We start from the raw sequence: 14,288 nt of genomic DNA, 5'->3' as shown, positions 1-14,288 counted from the left end.
GTTTGCATTTAAATGTGATCCTGCACTCCCGTGCAAGATGACCCGGCTCTTTTTCAAGGCTTCTATCTTTTCCGATATTTTTAATTTTAGAAATTTTTTGCAGTAAAAGATCGGATGATCGTCACCGCAGAATGTGCATTTTCCCTTTGTTACAGATAATAGCACAGTTGATTCCCTATTATTAATCCTTAAATGTGATTTAATTAGGCTTTGCGGTTTTTTGTCCGTAGTTTGCAAAAGTTCTAAAATTTGAGCTCGTAAAGCTAAAAATTTCAAGAATTCTTTCAGTGTGGGCAACTTCCCTTCAATAGGGCTTTTTTCCCAATGTTTTCTAGTAATCTCGTCTAATTTGTTCGAAATTATGTTAATAATTAAAGCATCCCAATGATTTATTTGAACTCCTAAGTTTTGTAAAGCTTTTATGTTAACGTTAGTTCCATCTATCAATCGCCGCAATGCGACTGCATCTTCCTGCTTCATTTCCTTCAATTGGAATATGAATTGTATGTACTTATTTATAGTTTCCCTTAAATTAGAATATCTCTCATGTAATAATTCCCATGCTCCTTGATATCCAGACTCAGAGACTCTCTAAATTCTAAATGATTTTAATTGCTTCTCCCTAAGCAAGATTGCGAATAAAAAAATTTCTGTACATTGCGTACCGAATTATTATTGTGAACTAAAGTCTTTAAAGTTTCTACAAAGGTGTTACAATTTTTCTGGTCTCCGTGGAATTTTTGTAACTTTAGGTCAGGAAATTTTATTTCTACCCTCGATTGTTCTACGGATTCTAATGCACCTTTGGCCGTTGCCATTAATGAATAAAATTGATTTTCAAATGATTCTCTCTAAAAAGCATTTTCGATTTTATTTACATCTGAGATTTCCTCAATTTCATCCCGAATAACTTCAAATTCATCAATTATACATTTAATTCTGTCATATCTCAGTTTTATTTCGTAAGCTGAAAGCGTATTCAATGCATCATTGAATCTGCTTAATTTTCCCCTTAAAACTCTGCGTTTATTCACTAATTCTTACAATTTCTCCATCGTATTATGAATCGCGACAGTAAATTCCTAATAATTAAATGATCACTACAATAATTCACTAAAACTAGTAAATTATTCGCGTATTAATACTCCAATTTGAAAGAAATGATCACAAGATCCTTACAATGTTTACTATTTTCGATATAATCTGCACATAAAACACGTAGCTAATATTTTATTGTAAAATTTCACACAAAGTTAAGTTATTATTTGCAATTTTTCATGATATTGACAAACAGTAAATCGGAAATCTTGTAACAAATTATTTATTATAATATTATTATTTTAATAAAATAATAAAGATATTTTGGGAATTCTAGATGTAAAAGGATAGGATAGGATTGGCATTTATATGTCTGATGCGATGGCGTGTTTTCAGGTTCTCAGACTTCCAGCTGATCTCTTACGGATTTCTTCAATATTTTTGGTCGCTTGGTTTTTGTTTAAATTTCCGTAATCTCTCATGAATTACAATATCCGGCTCGAAGGATCATGTTATAAATTAGGGTCCCTTTAATTAAACTCCGTTATTGTGAGCAAACTGAGCCACTTTATTTAACAACAAATATACATTTTCACATGATATGACTAGGCACTTTTGATAGTAAATACTCTAGATCAGTGGTTCTTAACCTGGGTTCGGTCGAACCCCAGGGGTTCGGTGAGTCAGTCTCGGGGGTTCGGTGGAGGTCAACACCCCCGACTTATATGATTCGTGGTGACACGCCCCGCTTGTCCATCATTGGCTGCAGGTGATCACGCATTGCAAACTCTCTCGATGGATACTTCCCTACAAGAGAGTCATATCCAGCATGGGTGAGACAGCCGTTCATGAAACCCTTGATGAAATCATTGAAATTCAGCAGAGCCAGGTTCAACAGCAACTCTTCAGAACAACATCGCTCTCAACGTTTTGGTGTCAACAAATAGAAACATACCCTGTTATTGCTAAGAAAGCTCTGGAGATTTTTATACCGTTTGTTACGACATATCTTTGCGAGCAATCTTTTTCGAAAATGCTGATATAAAAACGAAGAAGAGGAATAGACTTTGTTGTGAAAATGACATGAGAGTGGCACTTGCCAAGGTAAAGCCGCGAATTTCTGAATTGGTTTCTGAAAGGCAACAGCAGAAGTCACACTGATTTGAAGTAAATATTAATTAATATGTTTCATGTTTTGATTAAACCATTAAAATTTAATGTTTTGATTTTTGTTTTTTATTTTTTTTTTTTCATTTTGTACACCTATATATAAATATACCATGTTTTGAATTTGTAAAAATCTAATTATATTTTTCAAATTAGGAGGGGTTAGGTGAATGGGCATATGTAACTGGTGGGGTTCGGTACCTCCAAAAAGGTTAAGAACCACTGCTCTAGATACAGGCTTGTTCTTGTGGTTCTTTAGGAAAGGTGAAATCTTTGATTGTTTTTGAGCAAGAGCAATTTTTAAGGAAACCCAACCTTTTATATGAAAAGACAGTTGACAAACTTCAAATTCAAAAGGCCGCAAAACGGGAATCGGCCTTGCCGATGCGACTTAATTACAAACAAATAGCAGAGGCGAGAACCTTTCATAAACAATATAATCTAACCTTCACAAGTGGCACTAGTAGTACATATTTACTCTGAAAATGATACAGTAAGTGAAATCATACCATCATCATCTTTGAAGAACATCAAAGGGGTGAGCCGGATTCCTTCCTTACTCCATGTTCACCATCTCCAACCATAGTTGTGTCAACTTCAAAGTTCACAATTAATATTTCACAGTACACTCTTGATTAGCCTATTGCGATCACAGTATTCATAATGTTGAATTCGTCGGCTGCTTATTAGCGGAATTAAATTTTGGTTGGTGATAGCTATGTATTTGTCCACCACCAATATCAGCGCTTTATTGAAGATGTCGTCATTTAAGTGAGTTTCCAAATCCTCACTCAAATCATCCATAGACGATTCGGATTTGGCGGATTGCACATCGTCAGTACAATGGAAAATATTTCTCGTAGCTGGTCTGCCGTTGACGCTTGAGCTACATCTCTCGAAGCAAATTTCCAGTGATTATGATTTTTCAGCAAGCCTAATCTCTGACATACATCTCTATATGTGTGACAGGTGTCACTGCTCATAGTTTTTTACGTCTTTTGTTACGAACACATTTTGTGCAATAAAAAACGTTCTTCAATACACCGTGTTGACTCGATCGATCGTTTCTCCTTTGAATATTCCTTCGTATCCTGACATTAGCGTTCCACGTTTTCGACGATTGAATTTTTGACTCGACACATCCCATGTATAATAGTTTTTTTTACTTCCGGGTAAAACAGAAATGTTACTACAGAATATTTACATTTACATAAATCAAGAACTCAATAATAAAAAATAAAAAACATAGTCCGGACTTATTCATAGACAACTCTAAAGCATTTGATACTTTTGAACCTAGGAAACTATAACAGATTTTAAGAGTCGATATGAATTAGGGGAAAATTACTATAACTTCTCAAAATCTATTTGAAAAATAAAATAAAACTCTTCCAAACTTTTATAAAAGCTAAATACATGTTAACGGGAGCCCCACAGGGGTCAGTTCTCGGCCCAAAATTATACAAAACCTTTGTTAAACTTATGTATGTAAATGCTGATGATACGGCGCTAGTCATACCGCATGAAGAAATATCCATTGCAATAAAACTCATACAGCACGATTTCCTCTCTTTACAGAATTGGCCACATGATGCGGGCCTTATGATCAATTCGAAAAAACCTAAATAAATGCATATACGATCTCCAAATGCCAAATATACCAACACAACTATAATAAAGTCACACACATTTGAGTGTATACATAGCCTTGTAAATGTCGAACGATTGAACTGGTAAAAACGTATGTATTTGGGGAAAACTGTACACATCCCTACAAAATGGAATACTCACACACGTAATATTTCTACAAACTATTGCGGGGTGAATTTTACAAAATTAAATATTCATGCCCGGTAGATATGTTAAAAATAATTTATTTGTCACTAGCGAAATCTACTATCAGATACGGAATAACGTCTTGGGAAAACTCATGCAAGACAAATATAGATTACATTCAAACAATCCAAAACTCTATGACTAAGCTTTTCGTAAAATAAACAGTGGTTAATGGATCAATTTTTTTAAATATTGATATTGTTTACAAATACACTAGAATCCATTGATTGTATGCATGTTATTGTATAAATATGCCTATGAGAGTATTTTAAGTATCCTGTGTTTGTATGCTTATGAGAATGTTGACTGTTTTATATCTATCACTCTACATATGTATTGTATGTCTTTGTATTATAGTCCCTTAAAATGTTATTCTTCTGTATCTATTTGATTGCGGCTTCTCGTCATAAGTGTCTCGTCATATAATTAATATTGTAAACATGACCTGCTGATAAACAACTGCTTTGGCAGCTTAGCGGATTAGTTTATATTGAAGAATAAAAAATAAATATATACATATGTGATTCTAGATTTTAATTCCTATGTCTTATTTCTTCAATAGCAATCGTGATTCCGCTTTGACTCTTCAACTCGGATTTCGCTTCGTTTCTCACCTCTATTCTTTTGTATTCGTTGAAACGTTTCTCTTCCCCAAACCAAACGTCTTTCTGTTTCGTTTATCCGGTCCACCTCTTTCCGATTTAGTTTGAGATTGTGTAAATACTTTTTTTTTCTTTTTGGCACTTTAAATACAAACATTAACAAATGAAAAAAAGTCGACATCACTTTTAAAAATGTTCACTTGTACCTTTATTCAAAAAAGATTATTCGAGTTCATTTTAAAAAAACTTTCACTTGCGTATTCGTTTAGACTTTTACAATACTGACCGGGACGCGCCGAATTTTGCCTTATATAATACTTTTGAGAGAACCTTTCAGAACTTTTTGAAGCATTCTGGAACCTTCTCTAAATCTCCTGGAACCTCTAGACTCACCAACAAACTCCGCCACTCACTGTTGTACTGTATGGAACTTTCTACAAGCTTCTGGAACTTTCACCTTTCAGAACTTTAAGAGCATTCTCGAACTTTCCGGAACCTTCTGGACTCACCGACACACTCCGCCACTCAGTTTTGAACTTTATAAAACCTTCTTGAACTTTCTCCTTCTAGAACCTTCTAGAGCGTTCGAGAAGGTTTATGAATTTTCTGGAACCGTCCAGACATGCCAACATAGTCGACGAGCACATTGTCAAATATTTCGCTGCATTAATTTGATCATATTTTGTGTATATAATATTTGCTTCTAAAAACGAGTAATTCTGTGTACATGAAACTTAAAACCGGTCAGTGCCTGAGTTGGTGTCGCGTCCGGGCTCTACCCAGGCTTTGTTAGTTCATTTCTTGGTCTGGTTCAAGTGATAGATCACGGCAGAATCAATATTTTTTGCTTAGTGTGATAGTAATATTAGTAATTTTTAAATATTTTCAGGTTATTCGTAACCAAGGAATGTCGGTCTTCCTTTTTATTTAAAAAAAAAAATTATTTTTGCTTTCTAGTTTTCAGAACACGAACAAATTGTTAAGAAACTAATTAGTCTTCAGTTTTAGCCTACTGTGTGGAAACATTAACGCCACCAAGTCACTTTCAAATATTTATTAACTTCTTTAATCTCAATAGCTTTAGCAGCAAATATTAGAGACAATAACGGCGGGAGGAAATTCTAAATTCTCAATTTCCCATTTCGTGGAATTTCGGTATTTTTGCAATGATTTATTATTGTCACAGTCCCCCCTTTAATAGTCTTATTGTAAGTTTAATGTCTATGCAAAATGGTTATATCAGATTCTGAATAAAGCCTGTTTACCTTTCCTGATTCTGGAAACAGATGAAATGAAAACGTAAGAACGACTTAACGTCTATTCAAGACATTGAATATTTATTGTAACTCTTACCTAAGATATTGACACACCGTTTTTTAATGATGTAAAAAAGTTTTTTGATACTTCTCAAGTTAAGTGAAATAGAGGTTATAAAAAAGGATTAAAAAATGTTATAATATCTTATATTCTCACATTGAAAACCTCATATGTTAAGTCCAGGTAAGAAGAAAGAATGAAAAGAACAGATGCTAAAATGTGTAGGTTTTAATAAAAAAAATAACGACTTTATAAAACTGGGCATTCCACTCTTCATGAGTTATATTACCGCCTTAATTTTCTTCCTACCTTCGAAAAAGGAAGTTATAGCGTGCGACTCGACGTCTTTTTCACGACACTATCCCCATAGGCCAGTGCAATTAGCGATTCGCGTTCGAAGTAATTCCGGTAGTCCCAATTTTTTTATATGTTATATAAACTGATCTCCTGATGTAAAATCTGAGTTTCCGACCTTGGCGCACCTGTGCTCGCGCCGCTATTTTGAAAAAACTGGCCGAAATCGGGCCAAAATCTAGTTTTTCCCAAATATCTCATTTCCAATGCAAATTTTGGCCAAAGTATGTTAGCAAATATAATAGAACATAAAATAACCTACACTTTTGGTTAAAAAAAAATTTCTTCTATCTCTAATAGGTACGAGGTTGAAAGTCGTAAAGGTGCGTATATTTTTGAAAAAACAAGTTTTTTGCGCGACTAGGTTTGGTTTTTTATAAATACCTCGTTTCCAGTACAATTTTTTGAAAAATTTATTGATAATAATTTTGTAGAAAATAAAATTTTGCTAAAGAAATAGGTACATAATTTATATTTTTTATCTCTATTACGTATCCAAACTCTAATCCACCAAAACCAGACCAAAAATTGAAACAGAGGTTAGGTGTTTTAAACTTGGCATTCCTTGATTTTATTTTTCTTTAACAATTATTGTTCAAAGAACATATACGTTGACAACAATCGTCATGCCTGTGTCAGACCTAGCTATAAATATAGTAGATAGACTATTTCAGCATATCGGTTGCCATACATTCCCAAAGGGAAGACCACTAAAATAGGCCAAGCCACTACATTTGTGCTCGCAGCTTGGTCTGACATGCCTATCAACGTAATCACAACACACATTTTAGATTATTAATACAATTAAGATGATAAGGTACATAAAAAAGATAAAAAAATTGGTATTTTCGTAAAATTAATATTTATTGACATTCTTTTCTTTATTAGTTAAGTTGTCAGCATAACAAAAAATAAAATTAATGGTAGATCAGTTTAGACAGAAGTACGTGCCCTTGGCTATAGTTTCTTACTTCTGGCCCTGAATAGCTTCTTCATCTGTCTTATCACCCAAATTTGTGGCGACTGGGTCATCATATTCCTCGTCATCGTCATCAACGAAGGCTTCTACAGCATTCTCGCAGGAGTTGCCATTGCAATGAATGCAGAGTAGGGAACATTTCAAACACGACTTTCTGCAGGTGCACTTTCCAGCGCAACTGCGTTACTGGAGTAAGTAACCCAACAGCATCCTTTTTCCACCCCCATTCAGTCGGATCTTTATCGTGACCAAGCCAAGTCTGCACTTGCAAGTATGTTCTTGAAGAGTGTTGCTGAACTGCATCTTTGGTGGGTGGTAGCCTGGATAAATTGAATTTGTTCTTTTTTACTCCTTTGACAAAAATGATGTACCTTAAATTTTCTAAATTTGATTTCTCGTTGCCGCCATACAAAAGTGCAAATAGTTGTTCGGCAGCCAAAGTGATTGTTTCTGTCTTTGCTTTTGGGTCTTGAAATACACGAACAAGTTCATTCACTGAGTGGTTCTTGAGAAAAATATTACAAAATTTGTGTTTGCCTTGACCGAACGGAGCTCTAGTTGTATCGCAACCACTTATGGCATGAAGGAATAACATGTTTTCAACTATTGCAATGTGTTTAAAACATTTGTTCAAGTACAACGCGTTAGGTGATTTACCTTTTCCAACTTTTTGGTAATATACGTTGGGAGGTGAGAGAGCTGTGATGAGTACCAGCAGATCAATATCCTGACCAACGATTATGACTACATCATGATGAGATGACAACAAATTTGCTGTGTTTACTATGAGAACGTCAGCATCCTCTTCAGCTTGTACTGTCGTTATGTGGAATCGTGCAAATGAGGTTCTGAGTAGGAAAACGAGACTTGTTCTACTCATTTCCCAGAAACTTTTCCTGTGGCACTTGTGGGTGCATGCTTTCAAAAAACAAAACTTCAGCAGAAGTTGAAACTCTTGCACGCCGTGCTCTTTCCACCCCTTTAGTGCTTTTCTTTTCCATAGAATCTGGGTATCCATCGAATACCACTACTGCATTGGATCCATAATGATTTTGTACATACCTGACATATTGCTAGAAAATTACTGAAAAAAGGTGAGCACGACCCCATTCAATTTTGTGCAGTAAATATCCTCCATCAATTACGTGTATTTTACTGCTTACCAGTTCTGTATTATTTGGTAGAGGGTTGAATGATGAATAAAATATAGATTTCGTTCCTTTGCGCATGCCTTCCTCTGAGAAAAGAGACAATGGTACAGGAGAGATTTCATATTGAAAATATTCTTTAAGTTCACTTTCAGACTTTTTGGCAATACACATACGATGGAATAGCATTAATGGATCTATTGCCATAGTCACACTCTGATTTTTGACACTGCTGGGCACCGCCGCAAGAGAAACTATCGCATCATTACTTTTTAAGTGTAGGTTTCCAAAGTTCTGGTTGATAACTTTAGACATAGTTAATTTCCCCATCTTTTCAGCCATGTGACTAGTGACTTTGCTATCCCCGATCGTGCCACTGCTAATAGACATAATCACGTTTGTTTTAGGAAATGGTTCATGGCAAGAAAACCAATCAATGAGAGTTTCAACGTCTCGATCATCCTTCTTGATTCTTGTAGGCCTCATGTCTACATGTTGCTCTGACGTTCCTGATTCAATCCCACAGAATGACTCGATACTCTCACAAATGTTATGCAGATAAACGAATCCAGCAGTCCGACGAAGGATGGAACTGTCTGTGATTCCCCGTCCTTGGGTCAAACCTCCAGATGTTTTCATCAATATCATCAAAGTGCCCTCTAGTAAATTTATAGATGTATGTATTTAAAAATGCAAACAAAAATCTAATAACGTGTTAATAAACCGTGATAGATTTTCTGTGCGTACCTACCTAGATTTGTTTATTCTTTATATCGGTAAAAAATACTACATAAACATAAAAACTGCACAGCTTTTTTTGAAATTTTATGTTCTACATAATTGTTATCAGTAAAAATTTTCATGAAATTCCACTGGAAACGAGGTATTTATAAAAAACCAAACCTAGTCGCGCAAAAAACTTGTTTTTTCAAAAATACACCTTTACGACTTTCTACCTCGGTACCTATTAGAGATAGAAGAAATTTGCTTTTACAAAAGTTGTAGGTTATTTTATGTTCTATTATACTTGTTAACATACTTTAGCCGAAATTTGCATTAGAAATGAGGTATTTGGGAAAAACTAGATTTTGGCCCGCTTTCGGCCAGTTTTTTCAAAATGGCGGCGCGAGCACAGGTGCGCCAAGGTCGGAAACTCAGTTTTGACATCAGGGGATCAGTTTATATAACATATAAAAAAAATTGGGACTACCGGAATTACTTCGATCGCGACCCCCTTTTTGGCGCTAATTGCACTGGCCTACCAACCACGTGGGTCTGATAAAGTTGGCAGCAATAGTAACCTGAAATTAATACCTTTTAGGTTTGTGCTCATAATAAACTGAACATCATTTGAAGGAAATATTTCATTGCACCTTCGATATTTTATGTAAGTTGCCTGGTCCTCAACACGACAAGGTTCGTGGAACAGAGAGAGCGTGCTATAATTATTAGACTATATAATAGCCACTGCCATTTGATAAGTTGCCTGGTCCTCAACACGAAAACATTCAAGGAACAGGAAGAGAGTATAATAGCCATTGACATTTGATAAGTTGCCTGGTCCTCAACCCGACAACGTTCGTGAAACAGAGAGAGTGTGCTTTAATTATTAGACTGTATAATAGCCACTGCCATTTGATAAGTTGCCTGGTCCTCAACACGAAAAAATTCAAGGAACAGGAAGAGAGTATAATAGCCACTGACATTTGATAAGTTGCCTGGTCTTCAACTCGACAACGTTCGTGAAACAGAGAGAGTGTGCTATAATTATTAGACTGTATAATAGCCACTGCCATTTGATAAGTTGCCTGGTCCTCAACACGAAAACATTCATGGAACAGGAAGAGAGTATAATAGCCACTGACATTTGATAAGTTGCCTGGTCCTCAACCCGACAACGTTCGTGAAACAGAGAGAGTGTGCTATAATTATTAGACTATATAATAGCCACTGCCATTTGATAAGTTGCCTGGTCCTCAACACGAAAACATTCAAGGAACAGGAAGAGAGTATAATAGCTACTGTCATTTGATAAGTTGCCTGGTCCTCAACCCGACAACGTTCGTGAAACGGAGAGAGTGTACTATAATTGTTAGAGTATATAATAGCCACTGCCATTTGATGACGTTCGTGAAACATAGAGAGTGTGCTATAATTATTAGAATGTATAATAGCGACTGCCATTTGATAAGTTGCCTGGTCCTCAACACGACAACATTCATGGAACAGGAAGAGAGTATAATAGCCACTGTCATTTGATAGGTTGTCTGGTCCTCAATAAGACAACATTCGTGAAACAGAAAGAGTGTGCTATAATTATAATGTGATTGTTTGTGTACGGGACGTGTTTGCCAGTGCAAGAAAAGACTGTAAATAATAAGCACCGGCACACATCAGCCCTCAACCTGGGTAATGATTTAAATAAAACACCGTGATGTGTTCTATCCAAACCATCATAAAAAAAACGATTCAAATCCAAATTCACATTTTAATTAGATGTATTGTACTGGTATACAGCAAGTACAAAGGGGTGTAGCTTATAGGTACTTTCTATTTCTTACAGCCAACCCAATTCACAAGAAATAGTTATATGTATTTCAATACAACTGGGTTTTATTAACACACAGATAGAAACTGAGACAATCGGAATTCTTTCAGTGATGATTTCAGATTGAAGCAAATTGTTCATCATCCCGCCATACAATACAGCAAATAGCGCAGGCGACTGATGCAGTAGTGGCCAATTTAATCGTTAACCAGCAAAAATTGGCCAGCCTTTAGGTGATCAACAGCGGTGGACAGCAGCAGGAATTGGCCAGCCTCTAGGTTGTCAGCATCAGTGGCTGATTCCGTTAATAACCAGCAGGAATTCGTCAGCCTTTAGGTTGTCAGCATCTGTGGCTGGTTCAGTCGGTAGCCAGAAGGAATTGGCCAGCCTCCAGGTTTTCAACATCAGTGACCAGCAATCGAAAGCAGTAGGGATTGGCCAGCCTCTAGGTGATTAGCAGCAGTGGCTAATTCAGTCAGTAGCCAGGAGGAATTAGCCAGCCTCCAGGTTGTCAGAATCAGTGCTCAGCAATCGGCAGCAGCAGGGATTGGCCAGCCTCTAGGTGATCAGCAACAGTGGCTTATTCAGTCGGTAGTCAGCAGAAATTCAGCAACGGCAAGGTTATTTGATTATAAGGGCAGGCACACGGAGACGCCCCATTATTGTAATGATGGCAGATGCGTCTGGCCCAGATAATAGAGTACCCGCAGTAAACAGCTCGTTTCACATAGTTGTAATCTTTTAAAATGATTGTGCCGTGATGGAGAAACAGAAGAGAATACAGACTCAGGAATTGTAATTTTAAAGTTAAGGAAATGTTTCTCTGATAAGTTGTTATTCTTGAATACCAATATTTTTGTTTTAATGGGCTATTTATAATATCTCCTACAAGCGTTCGTGTGACGTCATGCTTGCAAAACAACATGTTTACGTTTTTTAAATGCAGGCATTCTGGTGCAAATAACATTTCGCCCAGTAACAGCCTTTTGGCTTTGTCAATATTTTAATTTCGTTTTAGAAAGTAGGGTTACCGAACTGTTTCATGTTCGATACAGTCTTTTTGCAGCCTGGTGACAGATTGTTTTTGATGAATTTTTCAACTGGTAAATATTCTGATTTGGAAAATGGGGTCATCAAACTCGCAGGTGTTCACCGTAATAAGTGACCAATCTATTTGTCATTTGATGTTCGATACAGTTTGATTGAATGCTAAGAAAAAATTGTTTGTTTTATTGCCACCAAAGGTGGAAAATATCACCAGTTTCCAAAGCCATGCAAATACGTTAAGTGGAGAACTTTGTTGTGTTACTCAAAATGATATAAAATATCTATTATGTTTATTTTCTTTTTTTTCAGTACTTTCGAGTAAAAGATATCAAATATTATTTTTTTCGGTTGTCTGTGCTATGAAAAAGAAAGTGTGCCCCATGCTTTATGAGGGGTATCCAACTGATGACTTTATTTCGATCTTTCTCATGCTAAAATTATTGGTAGGATGCTTTTTGAACAGAGGAAACGATAATATATTGGCCGATAGTAAAAGAAACCAAATAAAAATTGCAACCTTCAAATGCATCTCTAGGATCAATTGTCAATATTACATTTAAAAAAAAATGTTATTCACCCACCAGGCAATGCGTGTGAAATGTTCCTAGTAAAGAAACAATTTTTTAAATTTTTTAATTTTCAAACTTCGATTTTTGAAACGTATTTATGTCTTCTTTGTATTTTTAGTTTAAATATCAGATGTGTTGTAACAACTGATAAGTTGGCAGATAGATAGTTACGCACCTAAAGACTAAAGGAAATGAGACGATTTTTCTTCATGTATTTTATTGTAATAATAATAAGAATAAAATGTTTTCCTGCATTCCATTGGGTGTTCGTGTGCATGATAATAAAAATAATTACTGTTCATTTTCTAAAAAGAAGTTGATTAAAACAAGTACATACTACAATTGTTTATACGCGCGACAGATGTTTCTCCTTCTAAAAGCATTATCAAACTGTCCCTCAGAAGGCAAAATATCTGTCACGTATAATAATAATTACATAACAGAACTTTTTTATAAATAATTTGTTTTTCTTTTGGTAAATTTAATAATAATTATATTGAAAATATAAAAGAATAACTAATAAATAAAATGAAGGTCTACAAATTAAACTCAATAACAAAAAAATTAACTCAATACCCCTCCAATTCCTTGAATAAAAATATGAACTGTAGCAATAGTTGAAAACTTTCGCTTAGCTGATTGAATTGTTTTAAAATGTTTTAATGTGTTTTCTCGTTATTTGTCCATTTTTATAATATTTTAAAGACACTGCCATTTTGCTATATTTGTGTGAAAACGGCGTGATAGTGGAGAAGAGGCTTCTAAAGAACCTTCATGACGAAGTCATTCACTCAACAGTACAAAAAGAGAACGGGAGATCAGCGTCGAAGGGAACCTTTAATGAACCTTAAGTGAACTTTTTTTGGTGCAGTGGACAGTGCAGTGTACAGTGCAGGAAACTAAGCGCTTACAAAAAATAGGCTTTTTCACCCCCTTATGGTGAGGGAGTAACAAAAGTACCAACGAAAAAAGCAGTACAGTTCTAGCCAAAAAGACAATATTTTATAATTCAAGAATTATTCCTGGAAAAAATAAATAATAAAAATGAAGTTGTAACCTTTTTTGTATATGTAAGGCGATAACTACAAAAAAAACATCAAACGTGCAGATTGTAGGACAAGAAAATCATAACAAGAAAAGCATTTAAAAAAATTATTAATTCGATTCAAAAGGCTATAAAATCGTGCGTAAATTATAATATGAAATATAATATTTGTAATATTTCAAATTATGTTTTCTAAATTCTTAATTGCTACGAAGAATTATGCAATTTTCATGTTTAAGATATAATTTCGTTGACTAAATTAATATTTGAAAAAAAAATTTTTTCTAATTTGTTTGTACATTTTACGGAGTTGTCGATTTGGGAGATTATCTCGCCTCGTAGTTTATATTATTAATTGTAACATACATTTTTTAAAGTTTAACTAGGTATCATTTTGAAGAGACTCTTGCTTGAGTAGTGGATGAACTGATGTTAAATTTTGTTTTGTTAGGAAACTGAAGAATGATAAAAAAAAAACGCAAAAAGAACATTGTCGAATTGAACCGCGAGTCTAAATTTAAACGAAATTATTAATCGTCGGCACACACTCTGTATCTTTGGGCATTGATGAAGTTAGGGGGGACTGCAAAACGGGCATTGCAAACTAGTTGATAATTTTTTTTTTTTAATTTTCTATC

This window comes from Hesperophylax consimilis, chromosome 24 (genome assembly GCF_061612785.1).
Source record: "Hesperophylax consimilis isolate HC1 chromosome 24, BYU_Hcon_1.0, whole genome shotgun sequence".
NCBI classification, from domain to species: domain Eukaryota; kingdom Metazoa; phylum Arthropoda; class Insecta; order Trichoptera; family Limnephilidae; genus Hesperophylax; species Hesperophylax consimilis.
Note: the sequence above shows the minus strand (reverse complement) of the source record.